The sequence below is a fragment of the Pteropus alecto genome, unplaced genomic scaffold, assembly GCF_000325575.1.
Source record: "Pteropus alecto unplaced genomic scaffold, ASM32557v1 scaffold69, whole genome shotgun sequence".
Taxonomy (NCBI): Eukaryota; Metazoa; Chordata; class Mammalia; order Chiroptera; family Pteropodidae; genus Pteropus; species Pteropus alecto.
In genome coordinates, this window is record NW_006494610.1 from 4,316,955 (window position 1) to 4,326,934 (window position 9,980).

Here is a 9,980-nt window from a genome sequence, read left to right on the forward strand (position 1 = left end):
AGTTTTGGCCATTGGAAAAATTTTCAGCTTGGCTTCCATATCTCTTTGATATTACACCTTCTTTTGTGTGTGTATGTGTGTCTGTGTATGTGTGTGTGCGTGCGTGAGTGCATGTGTGTGTTTGTGTATTTGATTACTTTCTGGCAGAATAAGAAGAGAAGATGCTCTGATTTTCTCCTGCATTTTCCTAATCTGAACGTTAGAAACAAACACTGGTCAATGTGATTGATACATACTTAAAATAAGGTGGCTTTTTTTGGTCTTTTTTTGTTATGATAAAACATATAAAACATAAAATTTAGTACTTTAATACTTTTAATGTACATTTCAGTGGCATTAAATATACTTGCACTGTTGTGCAACCATTACCACCATCCACTTCAGAATTTTTTTCATCTTCCAAAACTGAAAAACTCTATAAATAATAAATATTTCCTGACAACCACCATTTATTTTTTGTCTCCATCAATATGACTACCGTAGGTAGTGGAATTATACAATATTTGTTCTTTTGTATCTGATTTATTTCACTTAGCATAATGTCTTCAAATTTTATACATGTTTTAGTATGTGTCAGAATTTCCTTCAGAAAGTCATTTTTAATGTTTTATATAATCGATAGTCTTATAAAATTTTCTTTTCTTATGATATTAGAATATCCGTTATTCATTATTATGAGATCAGCTTATTTTTATATTAAAATTATTGTGTTCTTATAAATGTTTTAGTAAAAGAAAAATTCTGATATTGATATATTCGTAATTTCAATGATAACTATTTAAGATAGCATAGCTTGAAAATTCTATTTCTAACAGAATACAAAATACATGAGAAAATGTCACTTCAACACTGAAAATGAAAGGAATTAAGATAGTCCACAAACAGAAAACTTTTAAGCCCATTAAAATTCTTAGGGTGCAAAATGATCTAATTATCTAAAATCCAAAATGTGACAAATAACTTCCTAGAAAGATGTAACACATAACAGTTTCATCTTTGGCAATGTAATAAATGGAGAGGGAAGTCACCACATGCTGAGAAAAAGAAGCCAGTAAACTTTTAACCATTTTTTTTCCAACTTTCAAGTATAGAGTAGAATTGCAGTTTAGTTTCTCTAGGAATCCCAGACATATGGAAAATCTGCATCCAACTGCTAACTCTTTTCCAAGGGCCATGCTCTCAAGAAAGATTGGGAATTGGGTATGTAAACTCAAAAATGAGAAAGATCCTTCTGAAACATAGGCGTATCAATCATTCTGCATTCTGAGGATGGAATAAAGAATAAATAAATAATAAAGTGAGTCTTTCCTGTATTCCATGTAATACAATGAGTATGAGGCAGGAAGTATCTATCTTTAAGAGAAAGACAGAATATCTAAGATTGCGATTAGAGTAACTGATCAATTTTGATTATAGCTTAACATGTTCTACTTTTTTTTTTTATGAGATCTTATAATGGGATACGATGCTAAATTCTTAATCTCAATGAACATGCCTATAGAAAGCTTAACTGCTAAGAAACTAAGAACTAAGCCAATGTAAAATTATTTAGTCATTGTAGTAAATGTTAACTACTAGCAGTTAGAAATAGCCTCTTTGATATTAATTGGTCTTGCTAAATAATTCTACTGGGATTGATTCCTATGGAGATGTTCGTTACTATAATCTCTCTCAGAGTGATTGGATTTGGATCCAGCTCTGTATGATAGTAAGTCTTCTTTTTATACTGCCTCTGTAAGAAGAAAATTATTCACAAGCCCAACTCTCTTCCCAGGTGTATTACACAAAAGAACATTTGTTCTGCTGTGTATCTCAGTTACATGGGCTTGCAAATAAGGATGTAGAATCAGTTAAGAATTGAATTGCTATGCGTAATAAAGGAGAATGTAAAGAGAAAAGAAGCAAAGGAAGCCACAAATGTGTGTTTCATAAAGATGGCTTAGCCTTTCTGATTCATGATTTGACTCTATCCATAACTTCCCCAAATATTGAATAAATCTACTAAAGAAATGAATGTTTCGTGTGAATATTTTTTGACTGAGATAACAGGAGAAGGCTACTAAAATTCGTGTGAGTCGAATATGGAATAGAACAAAGGTGACAAAAGAAATCACCACCTAGGAAGTAGAAGAGGCCAGAAGGAAAATGCTAAAAAAAATTAACAAAAATCTACAGGGAAGATTTATATTTCACAGGTTATAAAATTCGTTGGGGAACTCGAGATTCTATCTCTGCAGTGGGTCCATGAGGTAGCATCTCAGTTCTACTTACAGAATTTCTCTTTTTAATGCTAATGAAAGTTGAGAATGCTATGCTACCCTCAAACATTGTCACACTTCATCCATACAGTATTCTATTCTATCATATATTTTGGTTTAAATGTAAATATGTAATGTTTTGCTATAAACAAATAAGATCATTGTCAATAAATTAAGGTCATTTGATAATAACATACTTTCCACAACTAGAATCAGGTGTAAATGCAATGCATGAGTGCAGGTCAAAATTAGAAGAACTTGCATGTAATAGATAAGAGTAATGAAAATAATTTTGGAAATATGTGGATGAGAAGTACGTGGAATTGAATATTTAGAAGATTAGATTTCAAGGGCTAATTACTTGGCATGGACTTGGAGCTTAAATATTTTAGAAAGAGAAAAATGTATATATACATCTGGGCTTGAGAAGACTAAAATCATGGTTAGTGGGAAAATATAGGAACAATACAATTCTTAATAGTAATAACTTAGGCCAGGACAGAGCTGATATGGGCAGCTACACTAAATATATTTAAACTTTTTTTTTAAATTGATGAATACTTTGTAGCCTGACATACATTTAATGTACATTTATCTTGTTATTTTTTCTACAGAAAAATAAAACATAGAATTGAAAAGTTAAACGGAATTTTTTTGCCATATAGCTAAAATATAATCATTTACCATCCTAAATTAGCCTTTCTCTTTTCTTCTCCTTTAGACCTACTTTCACCAAAAGTTCTTTGAAAACTTAAAAATAGAATGATCAAATATGAAAAAATTTTAAATAGTACTCAACTCAGCAACCACCTTTTATGGCTAAGAAAACTAAAACACTGAGAAATTAAAACAATATTTTATTTAGTGGAAAAAACTGAAAGACGACAGTACAGGTCTGTCTGTTCCCAGTGCATTTGGCCACTAAAGCCACTCAAATCAACCTCAGCAAAAATATCTTAATACTTCCAAATTTCATCCTGTTAAAGAGTCAAAAATGTTAATTATTCTGAATTATATGTATGTTAAGAATTCTATGAATGGAATTAAGCAATGTATCACTAAAATTTTTTTGTAACCTCTTTTCTATCACAGTAAACCTTGACAAATTGTGCAAATTTCACTTTTTTCTATTTATGAGGAATTTGGGGACATTTATTCAGTTTAAACTTACAAATAACTGACTACTATTAAAAAATTGATTCATCAATGATGAAGAAAAATAAGACAACTATGTTATTTTAATTTTTTTTTTGTATCTTTTACTAGATTAATAGAGGCACTGCTTTCAGAAAATCTTTCCATTATTTTTGAGTTTGGAGCAATGCAGCAGCCAATCTCCTCCCATCTCTTTTCCCCCAAAACAAAACTCAAAACAAATAATATGTATGGAGTAATAGAAAGAAAATTAATCACTGGTAGCCTACTAGGGCTTTTTGTTTGTTTGTTTTTTGTTTTTTTAAATCTTTCTATTATTACTTGTAATGTATGTGTAAGTAGACCAATAAATGCAGTAGGAGATGAGCTTTGATCTCTGAAGATAAAGTTCCATATTAAATTACTGATTTCTCAAAGCAGAAGATGTGAAGCATGATCAAAAATGATCTGCACATTGACCCTTGTGATTACAATGTAATTGCAGTGGTGTTTTGTTTGGAATACATAATCCATCAACATGCCAAGTTACTGTACCAGAAGGCATATCATTAGTTTCCAATACTTCCAGATATTTCAAAGACATCCTGAAATTTGAAGCAACATGCCTTGGCAAGCTAAGTAATTGCTTACATATTAGTGATAACACATTTTTCTTTGGGGCAAAGTCCTGGTTTATAAAAAAAATAGAAATTATGACCTTGAGCCCTAAAATATATATTCTTTCTTGAAAAATAAAATGTGCACATTTAAGTTTACACAATAACCCTAAAACTTCATATATTATGTGATATAGATAAAATATAGTATTCTGATAAAATTAATTATAAATGCAATAATAGCAACAATAGTAATAAAAATAAATTATAAAATAATTCACTTGAACTCTACTTTAATATAAAATCAAGAGAAAAATTATTCTATTTGGTTATACCTTGCATAAGACACTTTTTTGTGTGTGATATATGCTCAATAAATACATATTAAATGAAAGAAATCTATTGTATACTCCTACCACCAAGATTTGGTCTGAAATAATATTTCCCTCTAAAAGACACTTCTATTATTTAGAGTAGCTCATTTTATGTTGTGATGTAAGAAGAAGCTATGTACATCTGGAGTAGTGCTTACTGCCAAATATTTTTTTAAATCTCTAAGATGATTTTGAAAGGACAGGTTCAGCCAATAGGATCTCCTACTGTTTAAATTGTTACAATTTGGTATCACATACTGAAAAATAATTATACATTATTTAAATAAGTTGAAAGAATAAAAAGTTGTCAGGACAGGTTGATAATAATATAATGAAAATAATCATAAAAGATACCAAAATAGTTTTGATATGAAGTTTGTCCATACTGACAGAATTATCATATATATTATAATATGCAGCCATTAGTTTTTCTAAATAATTACATGTCACTTTATGTAGTTTAAATGCATTTTGTTTTCCTGGATGAAGAGTAAAAAATGCAATTTTTTTTCTGGCCTGGTAAGGAGACATACGGAACCGTGAATAAATCAATTTGTTAAATAGAAAGAGGAGAAAGAAAATAAACTTGTACTCAAGTAGGTGGAATATAGCAAACTAATGAATTAGCCAATATACCAAGATGGAGATGAAATATACAAAACCATCCTCTCATCTTCTAGGGGATAAAACCTCTTGATAAACACTCTGATGCTAAGTAGACATAATGATATAAAGAATAAACTGGAGCCAAACACTCTGTAGATGACTTGGTAAATTTGGGAAGAAAGTGGATTGGAATTCCAGTATGGAATAAATGCCACGGGTTTAAAAATTTTCAGTTTCATTTTAAAAATAATAACTTTACAAAAATAATGAAATTTCCTTGGTTATTTAAGTAAGAATAGCTTAATAAAACATAAATTTGAATTGATATAGAAGACTCAACCAACTCTTTTTTTCCACAATTGAAATAACTTGAAAATCAGTCTGGTCTTGTCAACTCAGAATCTCTAAGTCAATGTTTTGATTTCTTGAGTCTGGGTATTTCTATATGTCAGTAAGACTTAAATAACTATAGGGATAATAAAGAAGTAATTCAAATTGTGCAATATCAGTAGCAGATTAACCTTAACCACATTACTACAATTTGTTTTTTTCTGATGTTTTAAATACTGAAGAGAGTTTGAATATATAATAATTATGATTTTGGAGAGATTTAATTATGTTTTAAGTTAATGTTTGTTTAAGAATATTTACTTGATAAAATTTATTAATTTTATTTTATTATTTGTAAAATTTATAATTAAATAATGAAAGCAGTATTTTATGAATTTGGCACAGTAAGTATTAATTAAATTACAAATTGTTCTACACTTTCAAAATTCCTTTGGGCATTAAAGTACTGAGTGTCAATCTGTACTTGGATGAGAGAAATTAATCTGAGTAATTGAGTAAATTTACTGGGCAAAAAAGTGACACTCAAAGTAGTAGCATGAACGATACCTGGAACACATACAAAACTGGGAAAGTTCTTATTTCTACCAGATAAATTAGAAAGACCTCAGAGACGTCCCTCCTAGGTAGTTGGGCCAAATTAGCACTAGACTTCAGCCAGCTTTTAACAGTCTCTAAGAAAACAAAAATAAATAAATAAATTCAGGAATATTAGACTGATTCCAGGTAAATTAACTGAAATTCAGAACAAAGATCAACACAGGTTTAAAGATTAAAACAAAATCAGCACTTCACAAGTTAAATTTCACAACATCTGGCGTTTAGTCAAAATTTGCTTATTATGACAAGAAGTAGGTAAACACAACTCATACCAGAAGATAAAGTTCACCGATAGAAACAGACCCATAATCAGCAGAAATGATTAATTCGATATTAAACCAGCTGTTTTAAATATCTTTTATTTGTTCAAGATAGAAAAGGAAAATGTGATTATGATGAGGAGAGAATTGGAAGACATGTGAAAGACGATTAGAATTTACATTGATGAAAAAAATCTGCAATAAAAATGCATTAGATGAGATTAAAATGAGATTAGACAGTGCAGGAAAAAAGATCAATGAATTGAAACTATTCAAAATGAGGAAAGAGAAAAATGATGTAAAATTAAAAAAAAACAGCATCATTAAATTTTAGGGCACTAGAAATGGTTTAATTTAACATGCTAAAATTGAAGTCACACAAGAAAAATAGTTGAAGAACAGTGAATGAACATTTTATATATATATTTAGTTTCAAGAATACAGTGCATTTGTTAGACATTTATATAGTTTATAAAACAATCCTTCTGATTGCTCTTTCTCTCCTCTGGTTGTCTACCTAGCCAATATATTAATGCTAACTGCATTCCCTATGCTGTGCTCCCCATCCTCATGACCATCTATCAACTACTAATTTGTACTTCTTTAACCCTTCACTCCATTCTCCCAGCCCCGCAACTCCCCTCCCCTCTGTCCAATACCAAATTGTCCTCTATATTTGTGAGTCAGCTTTTGATTAGTTTGTTCTTTTTGTTCCTTAGATTCTACATATAAGTGAAATCATGTGGTATTTATCTTTCTCTGTCTGACTTATTTCATTCAGCATAATAATATCTAGGTCCATTCATGTTGTTGATAAGAATTATAAATTTTTATATCCAAGAAGTTCAATAAACCCCAACAGAAGATTTGAACAGACACTTCACCAAAAAGACACATGGGTGGAAAATGGACAAACAAAATACATTTTTAATATAATTATTCATTAGGGAAAGGCAAATTAAAATCACAGAGATACCACTACATCTCCATTAAAATGACAAATTGGTTAAATTTTAAAAGTTGAAAATATTAAGTGTGTGCAAGAATGTGCACCAATTAGAATTTTCATTCATTTTGGTAGTAATACAAATGACTTAGTGACTTTGTAGGACGATTTGTTGATGTTATATACATTTAACCATTCACTTTCTATTTGATCCAGTACAAATATATGATTTGTATAATACAAATTTTTAGATATTATGAATAAAACTTAATGCTTTTATGGTATAAACCATAATTCTTAAAGAAGTTTTATTCATAATATCTAAAAATTTGAAACAACCAAATGCCAATGGACTATGAAAGCAGAGACACATTGTGATATAACAGTAGAATGAAATACTATCTAGGAATAAAAAGGATCAAATTACTCATACTCCCAAGAATATGGGTGACTCTCGTGACTTATACTAAGTGAGATAAACTAGACAGAAAATATGATTCCATTAGTAGCGAATTCTATAAAACATGACTATGTTGACTGAAGCAGATCAGTGTTTGCCAAGGGTTGGTCATGGAGCTCAGTAATTGTCTGCAATGAGACAGAGAGAGATATAGGGAGATATGGGGGTAATAAAAATATTCTATATACTGGTTGTAGTGGTGGTTACATAATGCAGTACTTATGTCAAATCTCATCAATAGCAAATTTAAATTGATTATTTTACTACATGTAAAACCTTAATAACCCTGATTTTAAAAATTATAAAATAATAAGTATACCATTTATGACAAATGATTAGTTCTAAGTAGCAGCAGCACAGGAGCAATGGCTAGGTTGGCTTGCCACATTTTTACAAATTTTTCCAATAAGTCAGTGAGTCCAAATGAATTTGCAAGGTTTATTATTTACAACAATAGAAACATTTTGCCACTGGTTCTTGGAGGCCCGATTCCCATAGGGTGACATAATGAAGGCTAGGTGTTTCCTTCATACACAGTAGGGTTGAATTACAGGATAGAAATCCCAAAATTAGGAATCTCTGATCTTGTATAGAGACTGCTCATTAACTTGTCCATTTCCCCCTTTGGACAGATATTGTCTTTCTTACCTTGGTTATAAGCAAATCTCTCTGAAGATGGCAGGAAGGTGTCTCTATTTTTATGACCCTGGGCTATCTCTGAAGAGAGGCATGTCTACATATTATTCTGGAATGTAAATAATCTAAAGAAATTGGCTATTAAAGTCTAGATATAAAGAAATATGAGAGTTTCAAGAACTATTTTTTAGGTATTTCTTTTTCACCATTAATGTCATATCATTCTGTAATCACATTATCGATATCATGTTTTCATGTCTGTTCTCTCAAATGGTTTTCTTTGGTTAATATTTATAAAATAAAAATTTGGGCTTATTAGGATTATAGATAGCTGGTATACACCTGCGTTTTTTTTTTGTTTTTTGTTTTTAACTAGGTCTCCTGTTGAAAGAGATGTTGACAGAGACACTGGCTGCCTCTGTGAAACTTCCCACTCCTCCAAAATTCTATATTTAAAAAATTTTATTCACAGACATTACTACCCAGTTTTGTAGCTTAGTTTTACCCTCACTATTTATTTAAATTTCTTTAAAAAAAAGACATTTTTGGCTGCTGGCTTAAGCAAAAAGAACAAGAACTCAGGTTACAAGACTCTTAATTCATTTTTAGTCTTAAGTCTTCCTTCTCATTCTTAGACAAAAGAGTCTGAGCAAAGGAGTCTGAGGTGCTGTGGCCAATATGATATAAAAGTCTTGTGTCATCCATAATTTTGATAATTATGCTCTCTGCTTCTTCTGAAAATTTACTGAGGAAAAATAGTAAACATGGTAGTGATTAATTAACAAATCATTAACCAAACTAATCGGATAGAGCAGAGCATCAAGATGCATCTATGGGCAATTTTCTATATCTGTCTATAGGAGTTTTTTCCTAAATCTTTTGGTAAAATACAGTCACTGGTACAATAATCTATTAATCTTTTGATGCTATCTAAAATCAATAATCTCTGGAGTTCACCTATTCCTCAATTTTAAACATTCAAATAAACTTTTTTAAATTTATTTTTTAGGCAAGGCAACCCTTGGTTGACCTCACAAGGACCTTTTTAGCTTACAATCCCTTATATTTTTTTACTTTTTATGTCTACAGCACCTGGTCGTTTTAGGTGGTCTCCCACCTAAGTACTAACCAGGCATGACCCTGCTTAGCTTTCGAGATCAGAAGGGATCGAGCTTGTTCAGGGTAGCATGATCGTAGACACAAGTTTTTGATATTTTTTCTATAACTCTTTAAAATTTTACAATGATCTTTATTGTCTAGATAAAGGCAATTAATCCACATTCGATTAACAATTTACTCATATCTACTATTGCTACAGATGTTAAGATTCTGAATCAGAACACAAATTGTCTGAATTTTGTTCTTGAAAATTTTACACTTAATAAGTCAACATTATTTGGATATTTTATTCAAAATCAATTGCTACAGTAAGATTCATAAATGTTTCAATTTTCTAATGTATGTGTTTTCAGTCTCAGTGACATTAATGGAGTTCATTGCTTTTAATGATGTGATGGGAATTAATTAAGCAATTTATGATAATCTGACAAAGACTATAACCTCATTTTTAAAATGTCATAGGGTAAATATAGCAAAATATGAAGTGAAAAAAATCAGAGGAAAAAAAAAAACGTTGATTAACCCACATGTTAAGACTGACTGTACACTAAAAAAGATATGACTTTACTATAGTCGAAGAGAAATCAGTATCATATTTTTAAAAGTATGTTGAAGATATATA

General features: G+C 30.2%; 1 pseudogene; it reads right to left on the bottom strand.

Moving 5' to 3' along the window:
* Positions 1-9,319: 9,319 nt before the first annotated feature.
* Positions 9,320-9,438, bottom strand: LOC112474077 (annotated as a pseudogene).
* Between the last annotated feature and the right edge of the window lie 542 nt (positions 9,439-9,980).